Source organism: Dysidea avara, chromosome 2 (genome assembly GCF_963678975.1).
Source record: "Dysidea avara chromosome 2, odDysAvar1.4, whole genome shotgun sequence".
Taxonomy (NCBI): Eukaryota; Metazoa; Porifera; class Demospongiae; order Dictyoceratida; family Dysideidae; genus Dysidea; species Dysidea avara.
The window spans coordinates 38,482,409-38,496,703 of record NC_089273.1 but is presented as its reverse complement, the minus strand read 5'-3'; the positions used below and the strand labels follow the sequence as shown (position 1 = coordinate 38,496,703).

The following is a 14,295-nucleotide window of genomic DNA, read 5'->3' as shown; positions in this document are numbered from 1 at the left end:
AGTGGCACAAATAAACGTTGAAAGTTTCACAATTGTATCACGAAGTTAATGAAATGCCAATGTTGGCACTACGCCCATCTACCATTACTGCTTTGGTTTTTACTGTTTTGGTTTTCCATTGCCATTATGTTTATCAATACTATCACGTTTATGCATTAGAATTAAGTTGTGGAAGATCAGATTCTCATGTAACTAAATGTAATTGCAACTATGAAAGTACCAAATAGTGTACAAAAAGTTAAATAAAATAAAAATAAAACAGAGGAACTATGTAATAGTTAGACTTCAGGCCACATGGCTCTAAGTAATTTAGTAACCCTCAGGCCCTGTAGTAATGCCTTCACTTTGCTCAGGCACCACAACACAGGGCCATGGAGTTACTAAATTATTTACACCCCTGTGGTCTGAAGTTAAAGTTATTTAGACCCTATATGTAGTTGTAGTACCTTAACACTGTTGACAACTGCTTGTAACAGAGAAATTTAGCATTCATTAGTTGAAACAAGCCATTACTCCACTGTAACAATAGTTATGGGTTTATAATTAATTTTCAGGTTGTGATGCATTGCCAATGCTACCAGTGCAGGTGCACGTAATAAACATGAAAAGGGTCTAAGTAACTTAGACACCTCCAAAATCCACCACATCCACCACAAAAAGGGTCTAAAATAGCTTAGGAGAAGTGCTCTGTTCTGCATGAAAAATCCATTCACAAAAATTAATACCTATCTGAGCAATTTGAAAATGTCACTCAATTTAGTCTGATATTAAATTGGCAACCCAATAAGGCGTCTGTGTAATCTTTCATTTTGTATTTGGATATGCAATACCTTATGTAACTAGATTTTGGAAAATGATCAAATCACACCTTAGGATAAACAGTTTTGGAGAATTCAAGTCAGCATAACATGCCAAGAATAGCAAGCACGGCCATGAAATTTACACAAGAGATGCACTATTCTATAGCTTTCAGGCAACTTCCAGTACCCCCCCTTGTAGCTGCTTGTAGAGTTTCTTGCCAAATAGAACAAAAACTTCTAGTATTTGGATGAGTGAAGTAGTATCATGTGTGCTTACAAAGGGGAGGAGGTTGGTGGTGGCAGGGTAGGCAAAGGGAAGACTTCAAAATGGAGTCAGACAACTATAGAAGTCCATATACCAGATTACAAGGCTGTGCTGGATTCTTAATGGCTAATATGCAGCAAGATCAATAGAAAATTGTTATATTTGTTCATCCGCCAGTAAACTACTGACTCTTGCCAAGCCAGATGTTTCACAAGGCCAGAAACCACCATTCAAAATCTCTACACCACCTAGAAAAGATGTCTACATTTAGTAGTTTAGGTAGTACTGAGGGTCACAACTGGTAGTATAAAACTGTAGCTATCAGGTGGTGTTAGTGTGATTTAGCCTGATGTGCATTTTGAATTGGTTTTGTAAAATCTGGTCACATATTAGAGAATTCATTAAACCAAGGCCACATAATGTAAATTCCAAAAACATCATGTGTATTAAACATTTTGTACAGTAACAGGAATGCAATAACCGAAATCCACAATGAAATAACTATTACCCTTTGTAATATAGGTTACTTAAATTGCAATAATATTTAGGTATGTTAACTAGCTAGTGTATTTTACTGATGTTATATGTTTCTTGCTGTTTAGGGAATGTACATAAATTAATGCCCTATGACGTAGAAGATATACACATTGGCTCCATACTGTTTCCCATCTATACTGTGTTTAGGATATGTGCTGGCCTGGTCACATGTTAAAATACTACAAATTTACCTTTTGACACTACCTATCTCCAGGGTCGCCCAGAGAAATTAAGGGGCCCAGGGCAAAGAGTTAAAGTGGGGCCCTTGACCCAAGTTGTAAAGTGAAGACCAAAAAAAAAAGGTCACAACCTGCTGGCAATGACAATAACTACCCATCACCAACCATATCAAAGCTTGCTACACTGCTCCTCTGAAGAATACTGTGACTGCTCTATTAGAGTATTTAGATCTGACTGCTCTATTAGAGTATATCGATCTTTTAAACAGGGCCCTTCATGGGGCCTCCTGGGGCCCCTTTCAGGCTGGGGCCGGGGCAAAATGCCCCAGTTGCCCCCTGTGGGCGGCCCTGCCTATCTCACAAAATGTCTAGAAATTTGATATTAAGAGATGCCACCAAATCTCATCTATTGTGTGCTTTGAAATGTCAAGAAAATAATGTCATTCAATCCTACTATCAGGAATTGTTATGGAAATTGTGCCCTATACTACTTCAAGAAATGTCAAGTGTTCAAATTTCATGTACATCATAATTATACATTGCAGAGTTACTGTACATTTACAGGGATTTCCTAATACTGGAAATGCAGCTTTTCCTGTGGGTCCAGCTCATTCATTTGTAATGAGCTAAACATGTATAGCTCAAAATGAAACATAATGGCCATTTTATTTGGTGTGTATTCAGATGAAAACAATACACATGGTACCTATCATACTCTAGTAATATTGCAAAAAGGTAAATAAACAATTGCAAAAATGTTGGAATTTAAAGTCCAATTAAAATAAAAGCAGTAAAACGAGGGAGGTTACCTACACCTGAAGATATATATAATTCTGCATTTAATCCCTGATTCAGTCATCGGTAGATTGAAGTGGGGATTACATAAATTCTACAATTGTATCTTCAGATGTAGGTGAGACCACCTTCAGTCAATTTTATTTCTTAGATCCCTAATTGAAAATAATACTTCCTTGTACAATTATACAAGTTAATACTCTGCTGTGAGTAGAATATAGAATGATTAATAGCACAATGGTGCCATTGACAGAATAATATAGCATGAAGCAAGACAAAAGTGCTCTATTAGGTTGGAGAGCATGCAACATAGTTGTATTTTCATAGTGTTTGAGTGTATGTAGTACTTTAATTGGTTTATACACAGCTTAAATCACGATAAATACGGAGAGAACGTAGCACCGTCTTAGCAAGCTGCAAATGGGCAAGGACGTACTAATACGGAAATCAGTCCGTCTATGAAGAATTACGTGAATGCAATGCTGCTATGATTAAATACGAAGAGGACGGAACACGTCTTCGCAAGCTGAAAATAGGCAAGGACGTACTAAGACAGAATCAAGTTCGTCTCTGCGGGCCGTTGTAATGCTGTCATAATTTTTACGTTCATCAAGCTGAGAGGTTTACGAGACGGATGGATGACGATCGAACAGATCGTCAACCATAGATGGATGACGATCGAACAGAAGGGATGGCTCTAGATGGGTTACTGAAACTGGTTACTGCACCCCAGTGATTGCACAACTCTAGTCAAGCATACTCAAGTTACTAGTCCCAGCGCCAAAAATTACCCTGGAGGTTTCCCGAGACACAGCACTCGTATCTGCACAAGGTATACCATAGTAGAGGCGGATCCAGGAGCTGGCAGGGGGAGGGACACAAACAGGCTGAGTTGTAGGTGGGTGAGAAAAACCAGATCATGTTGTTAGTTGTTACATTTATGAAGTAGCAAATAATCACCACTTAGTAGTGTCTCACTGTTGATTTTTGACATTAATTTTTGCAGATGGTTGTGGAGTCTTAAAGCTGTGTAAAAGGCTATGAATCTCTAGACATGATAATTTTTGTTAGAGGCGCTTAGTACGCACGAAGGTGCTGGGGGAATTTCACAGCTAGTTTGACTTCGGTTTGCTTTGATTCAGGTGAATTTGTAATAAATTCTACTAAAATCTGCATATCGTTTTAGCCCTGACAAAGTTGAGTATTACTCATAAGTATGATTCCTCCAAAAGGTGACGAGGGATGAGGGGGGCTTTTGCCCCAAATGCCCCATCCTGGGTCCACCATTGCATAGCTACTTCCCTATGGTTATTGCCTATGTAATCAATGACTTGATCCACTGCCTGTCAAGGAACAATCATCACGAAAATACGTAATAATAAAAACATCATTATTTCTAAGTCTGGTTCCACTGGTGGTAGTGCATGTAATAAATATCATGAGTACTGTCCTGCAATTATTGCATGCATGGTACAACAACCATGCTCATCACAGAAAAAAGTAGAGGATACCAGCAATTATAAGTCAGGCTAATCCAGCTGCTCATATAATGTGAGCCTTGGAAATATAACTTGCTGTACATTGTAAACAAAATGGCACATAAAATGTCCATAATCTATATTTGCTGCACAATAAGATATCAGTACATCCTGAAATTTCACCAAAGCTTTAACAGTCACACTGCCATTCCCAAGGTGTTTATACCTAAGTTACAAAGCTCAATCTTTTGATTTTCATTTTCTTCTTTCAATATTTTTACAGCTTTTTAGCAATCTGTAAATACAAATAACACTGTTATTGGGACACAAAACAGGTCATCTTTGTGAGAAGACATGATACACATACAAGACCCAGAATCAGATTGCAAGTATGTATAATGTAACATGAATGATACACCTACAAATCTCAAAAATATATCAAAAGTGTGGTCACACCACACAATGATGCACATACAAGACCCAGAAACTGGTCAACAGTGTGGTAACAACAGACACACATACAAGACCCGGGAAAAGGTCAACCATATGTGGTAACACATCACAATTGACACACATACAAGACCTGGAAGCAGGTCGACAGTGTGTGGTAACACATCACAGTTGACACACATACAAGACCCGGAAGCAGGTCGACAGTGTGTGGTAACACATCACAATTGACACACATACAAGACCTGGAAGCAGGTCGACAGTGTGTGGCAACACATCACAGTTGACACACATACAAGACCCGGAAGCAGGTCGACAGTGTGTGGTAACACATCACAATTGACACACATACAAGACCTGGAAGCAGGTCGACAGTGTGTGGTAACACATCACAGTTGACACACATACAAGACCCGGAAGCAGGTCGACAGTGTGTGGTAACACATCACAATTGACACACATACAAGACCTGGAAGCAGGTTGACAGTGTGCGGTAACAAATCACAATTGACACACATACAGACCTTCAGTGCAGGCCACTATAAAGCTTTAATAATAATAATAATAATAATAATACAAGATCTGGAAAACGACATTGTGTAGTAACACATAATTAACATACATACAAGACTTTGAAACAGGTCGCCAGTGCTTAAATTACAAGGCGAATACCACACCTACAACGTCAGTGCGTGGAATTACAAAACAAAAGACAAATCTACATGATACAGGTTTCCAGTTGGTAAATACAACCCGAATTACACGTCTAGTTCATCTATTCAAACGAAACTTCGACGATTTCCACAACACTGACATGTGTTCACTAAAACAAACCTGATTGTCGACTGTTGTATTCCGCCTTGAAAAGATGGTTTAATACACCCAATAGCACCGTACCGCACCGTACTTTTCATCCTTTATCCCAGCGGCACTAAATAGAAATTTTCATAATGTGTTACGCACGTGATCGTGCAGCCACGAGGCGGACATGCGGCGAGACGGGATGGGAGACATGTATTTTATGTCGTTTGAGCTTGCGAATTAGACAGAAAATAAGCTCCCGCCATAATATGATGTGCACGTGCAGTAGGTTGGCACGTGAGATATGGTTATTTATAGTGCAAATGTGTGAACATGTGTCATTCTAGGCTGCCAGGCACAAATGTGATGGCTGCCCCACCCACCCACCCTCAAATGTGCTTGAAGCTGATATGTTATGTGATGATGGTGCTTAGTACCGAGACACCCTCCCTCAAATTTGCTTGAAGCCATGTGTAATCTACTGTGTGATTATGGAGACCCCACCTTCAGAGGTTGGCTCGGAGCTGATGTATTATCCACTATGTGATGAGGGCATTGAGTAACAAGAGACATTAATTTATGCACACAGTACACAGTTTGTTGACAAGGTGGTAGCACATGGTTTTTTCCTGGCAGGCAAAAAAAAAAAAGGTATTGCCTGTCTGGTTTTTTCCCTTGAGTTCATTTGGGCACAGTGAACTCTAGATTAATTGCACTGTGCAGGCCCCCACCTTGTGTAGGTACATAATCTTGTATTTTAGTGAGTTGTAAGGTTGGAGTTTTTAAGTTGCTAAATGTTGTAGCAACAGTGATGTACTTAACTACTTACTTTACTTATACAGCTGAGCTAGTGTATAGTTTTTGTACTGTTGTAAATTTATTAAAATAGTAGCCGCGCCTGCAGCTGCACACCTATATCAGTGTTGTAGTGTGGGTTAATGGGAGTATGAGGAGGGAGACAAGGTGGTCGTCAAGAAGTAAAGTATGCTGATCTGTAAAGCTTTATGGATGGGCAGATACTCGCAACAGATGTTGAGTACCAGATCTGCTACTAGTAAGTCGTCTGCCATTGTCGAGGCCATTGTTTAAGAGTCCAGAACGGAATGATTCGTGAAGAGAAATCCTGACGATAACAGCAGTGGAAGGATATATGTTAACGCAGTAGTGGAAGGGAAAGAACATACTTTTAGTCTCTTACTGCTGTAACTCTTCTCCAGATTGCAAGCGCTCATTAATTAGAAACTTACTGAAATACCGCCCCACCATTCTTCAAAAGTTTCTTACGTGAAAACGAATAGTGTTTAAGAGATGCTCTGTATCTAGAATTAACAGTTGTTGGAAATGCTGATGGAAAGGGAACCCAATGATAGTACTAGTGGAAGAGAAGGACTTGCCAACAGTCAGACAATATGTAGTACATTCTTAGATGATTGTTCTAAGCATTTAGAGTGTAATATTGTTTTGAGAAATGCTGGATGGCAACATTGGACAGGAAGAATAGCCGAGTACGATACTGGTAGAGAAAGATTAGCCAGCAGTGAGATGGTACTTGCTTGAAAATATTTCTTGGAAGATATTCCAGAAGAAAAAAAGCAGTAGTAGTGGAATAGGAAGACCTGTCAACAGGATGGTATGTACAGCACTTTAAATGGTTATTTATATGTAAGACGTTGCATTTAGAGTGACATATTTCTTGTAAGAAATGCTGTCTATATTGGAAGAAAGAAAAGTGAACGAGAGTTCTAGTAGAAGTGGAAGACCTGATATCAGTGGGACGGTATGTACAGCATTCTTGAATGATTATTATTGTGTAAAACTTTAGTGAAAGGAATACTGACTATATTGAAAGAAATAAAAGCGGACTGGTGTACTAGTAGAATAGAAAGAACTTCCAGTGGTGGGACGGCATGTATAGCATTCTTGAATGATTATTTTAGGTATGAAACACTGTTTTTAGAGTGAACTATTTTATTTCTCAGAAGAAACGCTGACTGCTTTTGAAGGAAGATAAGCGGACTACAGTACAAGTAGAATAGGAAGACCTGCCAGCACTGTGATGGTATGTACACAATTCTTGAATACTAGTGATTATTGTTTCTATAAATCTTTGTATTTAGAGTGAAATATTTCTCAGAAGAAATGCTAACTACTTTTGAAGAAAGATAAGAGGACTATAGTATAAGTAGAATAGGAAGACCTGTCAGCACTGTGATGGTATGTACAGAATTCTTGAATACTAATGATTTTAAATCTTTGCATTTAGAGTGAACTATTTCTCAGAAGAAATGCTGACTACTTTTGAAGAAAGATAAGCGGACTATAGTACAAGTAGAATAGGAAGACCGGCCAACACTGTGATGGTATGTACAGAATTCTTGAATACTAAAACTTTTTATTTAGAGTAAACTATTTCTCAGAAGAAATGCTGACTACTTTTGAAGAAAGAAATGCGGACTATAGTACAAGTAGAATAGGAAGACCTGCCAGCACTGTGATGGTATGTACAGAGTTCTTGAATACTAATGATTAATGTACCTATAAATCTTTGTATTTAGAGTGAAAATTTTCTCAGAAGAAATACTGACTATACGCAAGAAAGAAAAGTAGACTGGAGTACAAGTAGAAGAGCAAGACCTGATGTACAGCACTTTTGGTGATTATTTTATAAGTAAAACTTGTGCGTTTATAGATTGAAATATTTCTCGGAAGAAATGCTTACTATGCAAGAGAGAATGGACTTGAGTGCTGCTAGTAGAAGAGGAAGATTTACTATCAGTGAGATGGTATGTACAGCAGTTTTGAATGATTAAAATCACGTGATACGTGACGCGAGTGTGGCTAGGGTCTTCCTCTTCTTCCCTTGAAGAGTTTAAGACCCGGGAACTGCGTCTTTTTGTGTTTATTTTGTGTTACTCTACCCGTCCCAGTCGAATTATCGACTGGGATAGTCGCCAGCCTCGCCAGAAGACACTTTTAGATGTAAACTTTTGGAGTGGAAACTATGGCAACCCCTCGAAAACCCAAGAGGAAGCTGGCAGGAAGCTCTCCGCCCAAAAGAAAATCTAAAAACGTCAAGAACAGTGAAGCCGACTGCATAGTCTGCGAAGAAGCGATCTTGGAGCCTGGCGAAAATTCTGATGGTGATGAAGCCGTATTCTGTGAAGGTGACTGTCAAGGCTGGATCCACAGAAAATGCGCGGGCCTGACCCGTCCAGCATTTCTCAAACTAGGTGAGTCTGACTCTCAGTACTTATGCTCTCATTGTATGCTGGTTAACCAAAACAGTGAAATAAACAAATTAATGAATACCATTAAAGACCTAAACGCCAGCATAGTTTCACTTACAGAAACAATCACCCTACTACAGTCATCTGTCAACAACACAAATCAATCAGACCAGACAGCAGGCAACACATCGACATCTCTTAACATCCCATCAGAAGCCAGTGTCAATACTTCTGCAAATATAACCAATACCAAAGCCAGAAATACTGACAGAAACCACAACATTGTCATCTATGGTATCCAGGAGTGCCCTCCAAATATGCCAAGAGTCGCCAGATCTAAACTTGACTTGGAGAAAGTTCTCCCGATCCTTAACACCATCGACACTAGTATTGGTGATACTTCAATTAATGACATTCACCGTTTGGGAAAATTCTCAGCTGATAACAATCGTCCAAGACCAATACTAGTTAAATTTCTCCGTACACTTGATGCCAGCACTGTCTTATTCAACAGAAGCAAAACCAAAAAACCTATCCTGATTAAACCTGACATGACACCTGAAGAGAGAAAGATAGAATCAATCCTTCTTCATGAACGTTGGAACTTTATTCAACAAGGAATAGACCGTAAGGCTATAAAACTTCGCAACGGTCAGATTCTTATCAACAACAGACTTCATGGCATAGTTACAGACTTCAAATTTGTTAATTCCTCCAGTGGTTCATCTACTACAAGCTCTACATCTGCTAGTATTGCACCCGACTCTGTCCCTAATCAACAACCCTCTGTTCCTAATCAAAATCAATGACTACCTAATTGTTTCTACATAAACACTAGAAGTATTGTTAATAAGTTAACACAATTCCAATCCTTAGTTTACTCTCATGAATATGACTTGGTTGCTATTACAGAAACCTGGTTAACCAGCAATGTATTTAACAATGAAATTCTACCAAATCAATACATTATCTATCGCAATGATCGTAGGTCTAGAGGTGGAGGGGTCCTAATTGCCGTTCGAACTCATATCATCAGTAAACTCTTACCCTCCCCCACCAATCTTGAGATGTTGACTGTTGAACTAAAGCTACCCAAACGCCTAATCTTATGTGTGGTATACCTTCCTCCTGATCCAACATCATCTCAAATTCGATCCCTATCAGATCACATATCACAGTTCCAGCAGTCACACAGTGTTGTTCTTCTAGGTGATTTTAATCTACCACATATAAACTGGGAAACAATGTGTGGTAATTGTCGAGCCTCTGAAGACTTATGCGACATGACCTTTGAATTGAATCTTGTCCAACTTATAACCTACCCAACACACATTCATGGCAACATACTTGACCTCATTCTTACCAATGACGAAGACCTCATCACAAATGTCTCAGTTAATTCTCCAGAATGTTCTCAGATTTCATCTGACCATTTCCCAATTTCCTTCAGTATTAACCAAAACTGTCTACCACTTCACAATACTACTACATTACAAGCTTATGATTATTCAAAAGCTGACTTTACGAGTATGAATGACTTTATTTTAAATTCTAACATTGCTGACTGCTTAACCTGTGATGATGTTGAAAGCACTTGGTCTACCATCAAATCGGTCATCTCAGAAGCAATGTCCTTGTTTATACCCAAGTTTCAGTTGCGATCTAATCAGTATCCAAAGTGGTTTAGTCGTGATATAAGGCATCAGTTGAAGTGCCTTCACACTCTCAGAAGAACTCATAAACGTTCACCCACTCCCCATAATACTGCTAAACTTCGTCTAGCTGATGAACATTTTCAACAAAGTGTAGCTTTGGCCAAATCTAATTATGAGTCTTCCCTCATAAACAGTTATGCCGAATCCTCTAATCCTGCTATCTATCACTATATTAGAAGTTATACTAAATCTGGCACAATACCACCTACTGTACATCTCGATGACACTACAGCTTCAAGTGATGCTTCCCGAGCTAGTCTGTTCAATCGATACTTCCACTCAGTTTTTACAGCTCCAACATCTTCTGAACAAACCATTCCATCACTCCATCCAGATCAAATAAATTCTCTAACATTCACTGAGGATGAAGTATACTATGTTCTGTGCCAACTTGACCCTAAAAAAGCTACTGGTATCGACAAAATTAGTCCCAAGGTCCTCAAAAACTGTGCTTTCTCACTAACCCGTCCATTATGCCATCTTTTTAATCTCAGTCTGTCAACTGGGTCAATTCCTGAGGAGTGGAAGATTCATTTAATTGTACCTGTATACAAATCAGAAGATAGATCTTCAGTAAAGAACTATCGTCCGATCTCCCTCCTCAGCAACACGTCTAAAGTCCTTGAAACTCTAGTTTATAACAACATAATCAATCACACACTCAGCCATATCACAAATTGTCAATTTGGGTTCCTTCCTGGTAGATCAACTACCCAACAACTATTGCTATACTTGAACAGCATTCATCAAGTCACCACTCAAGGCCATCAAATAGACTCTATTTATTTGGATTTTCGCAAGGCCTTCGACAGTGTTCCACATATGAAACTGCTAAATAAATTGAAGTCTTGTGGAATCTCCGGTAATCTCCATAAGTGGTTCAGCAGTTATCTACATAATCGTCTACAATGTGTAAGAATCTGTAATTCCATTTCCAACTTACTTCCCGTCCTGTCTGGGGTGCCTCAAGGTAGCACCCTTGGCCCACTGCTCTTCCTGCTATACATCAATGACCTACCATCTGTCATAAAATTCTCAAGTATATTCCAGTTTGCTGATGATACCAAACTATCTAAAAGTATTGCTGTTTCTTCTGACCAACTGTGCTTACAAGAAGATCTCAACCATTTATTCACCTGGAGTGTTAACAATGATTTTAGATTCAGTGTACCCAAATGCATCCACCTGAGTTTCAACAGTAAATTCACTACCACATATTCTATTGATGGCTACCCACTCCCACAGCTTCTTTCTCATCGTGACTTAGGTTTGCAGCTTTCATCAGATATGTCCTGGTTCAAGCACTATCAAATCATAACTGCTAAAGCCTATAAATATTTAGGACTGCTGAGGCGTGTCTTCCATAGCTGCCATTCTATCAGAGCCAGAAAACTTCTCTATTTAACTCTAGTGAGATCTCAGTTAACTTATTGCTCACAATTGTGGAATCCTTATATGATCAAAGATACCACTATTCTTGAAAAAGTACAAAGACGAGCCACCAAGTTCATTCTAGCTGATTATGTCAGTGACTATAAAACACGCCTACTCCGGTTAGGTATCTTACCTCTAATGTATATGCTCGATCTCTATGATATTATGTTCCTTGTCAAAGCTTTACAACAGCCATCTTCTCAATTTAACATATACAACTACATATCATTTAGCTCTTCCAACACCAGGTCTTCGTCTACCAACAAACTAAATCATGTCCGCACTAATAGTAACTATGCCAGAAACTTTTACTTTAATAGAATTCCCAGGATATGGAACCAATTACCTTGCATTGACATCAACCAGTCCCTACCAGTCATCAAAGCTACTATTCAGAACTATTTATGGCAACACTTCACCACAAATTTCTCTCCTGACAATCCCTGCACCTATCATTACTGCTGTAGATGCAGCAAGTGCTATGATTCTGGACTGGCAATTAACTTTACTACATAAGTTTAATTAACTCCCGGCTGCCAGCACAGGTTGCTGGCAGACCATCAATGCAACTTTTTCTTCATCTATACCCACCTACACATGTATAATTGTAATTGTATGTTGCATTGTAAAGCATTAATAATAATAATAATAAAATAATTATTTTATAAGTAAAACTTTGTGTTTAGAGTAAAATATTTCTTGGAAGAATGCTGACTATTTTAGAAGGAAAAGCAGACTATAGTACAAGTATAAGAGAGATCTGCATCAGTTTTCATGGTGTGTAGAGTGGCACCAAAGTTGCTGGTAGTAGCAAAATTAGATGATAGCACTAGAGCAGAGAATGTGACGGTACGTACAAAATTCTTGATTATCAGACTATAGTAATGTATCCTGTTTAGAATTTTTGAGATGAAAGGATTTACGCCAGCACAGAAAGTGATGAATGCAAAAGAGATATGTTGAGAGTTGTTGCATTTTAATATTTTCAATCGATGTACACTAGAATTGAAAGAAATTGAGAAGGCAATCCCAAGGACGGTGAAGGCTGTATGAAAGAACTGACGGAAGTGAATATGAAGACCAGAATTTCATTACTTTTCATATATTTTTTATATTTAAATGAATATCCGGTTTTCGTACCTCAAGTATCCTTCGGGATCACGTGCGCGGCTACGTGACAGCACTTCCATGACGGGACGTAACTAGGTATATACGATGTATTATGACGGGTACTACGTCTGGACGTCTTGAAAAGTGGTCCCACGACGGATTACTACTAATCTCGTCTTGGGGTTACAGACGTTTTCCGTAGTTGCCACGTATCTTCGTTAATACGGGAGGAATTACGGGAAACTTTTCCACCGTATTTGTGGCGAATTTTGCTGTGATAGCATTGCATTAACTAATAAAATTATTGAAACGATTTATCTAGTGTGGCATTGTTTATGAAGGTACAGTGTAAAATTGAAAGATGTTGGCCTGCTGTTAGACCTTCACTTTTATATCAAAAGAATTGATGACCTTGTTGATTGATCAGTGTTATTTAGGCAGGAGATGGAGAACAGTACTGCAGTGTGGGAAGGCAGGAATTAAATTCTTATGATATGGCTGATTTTAGCTGCCAAAAAAGTAACTTTTAACACACAAAATTTGACCACTTCTTTTAAATTTGAAGCTTTAATACTTTTTATTAGGCTTGTACAAATTATGCTGGCATAATTCCGAGCATAATAGGCTAGCAAAAGCATCAAGCATTCTGCCATCATAATATGTGACTAGGCATGCGAAAATAGGGCATGTGGGTACAAAGCCACAAACTACACCCAACCACATAACATCTTGTACTTCAATACTGAGATAGGATATTTTTATCCTGTAACTTTCGTTTTACAACCAATTAAATTGTTAAGAAATGCAGAAAATGTCATGGCCAAACAATAATGGAATACAACGTTATGACAAATAAAAGTTTGAGAAAGTAGGCAATTTTTATGTGCCCACGTGCCCTATTTTTACAGGCCCGGTCACATATGACGATTTTCAAGAATTTTAATTAACACACGCAATACGCATTCCAAAAATACTGCACAACATGAACACACTGCACATTATTGCATTTCACATCAAAAACCTTGCAGTGTTATTATTTTTACTATTTTTGACTGATTATTCACACTTTATGGATATAAAATCAAGATACTCTAATAGAACAGTCACTTACTCTAAATGTGACCGGATTTGCAAAAATGAATCTTTCTTACACACAAATTTTGACCCATTTTCAAACTTTATGACTACATAACTTTTTAATCATTACATAATTATAATCATCTAAAATTTTCCATGAGTGAAGCTACAGTATCTGGCTGCATTTTGATGTGAAGAGCAACTTAATCAGTACAAGGAATCCACTGTTATGACATTTTGTTTCCTGTTATGTAAAATGTGTGGCAAAGGTATCTTTTCTCAAATCCGGTCACAAATAAACAGACAGGAAATGAACAAATACTCTAATAAAACAATCAGCTCTTGAGCACAATATTGATTTTGAGAGCATAATTTGAGCATAATAGGCTGGATTTTTTACCACTGCTCAAAAGCATAATTGGCTATT

The 14,295-nt window shown here is 38.3% G+C and overlaps 1 long non-coding RNA gene across 4 annotated transcripts; it reads left to right on the top strand.

Moving 5' to 3' along the window:
- Window positions 1-6,259: 6,259 nt before the first annotated feature.
- On the top strand, window positions 6,260-12,641 carry LOC136247252 (uncharacterized). 4 transcript variants are annotated; one of them, XR_010697242.1, is made up of 11 exons: window positions 6,260-6,935; window positions 6,986-7,082; window positions 7,128-7,242; window positions 7,285-7,364; window positions 7,423-7,519; window positions 7,569-7,665; window positions 7,706-7,802; window positions 7,861-7,958; window positions 7,995-8,088; window positions 12,368-12,530; window positions 12,581-12,641. It is a non-coding gene; the product is annotated as an uncharacterized lncRNA (long non-coding RNA). The 4 variants fall into 4 exon arrangements; XR_010697243.1 differs by lacking the exon at window positions 7,128-7,242; XR_010697241.1 differs by having other exon boundaries at window positions 7,128-7,364.
- Window positions 12,642-14,295: the final 1,654 nt, after the last annotated feature.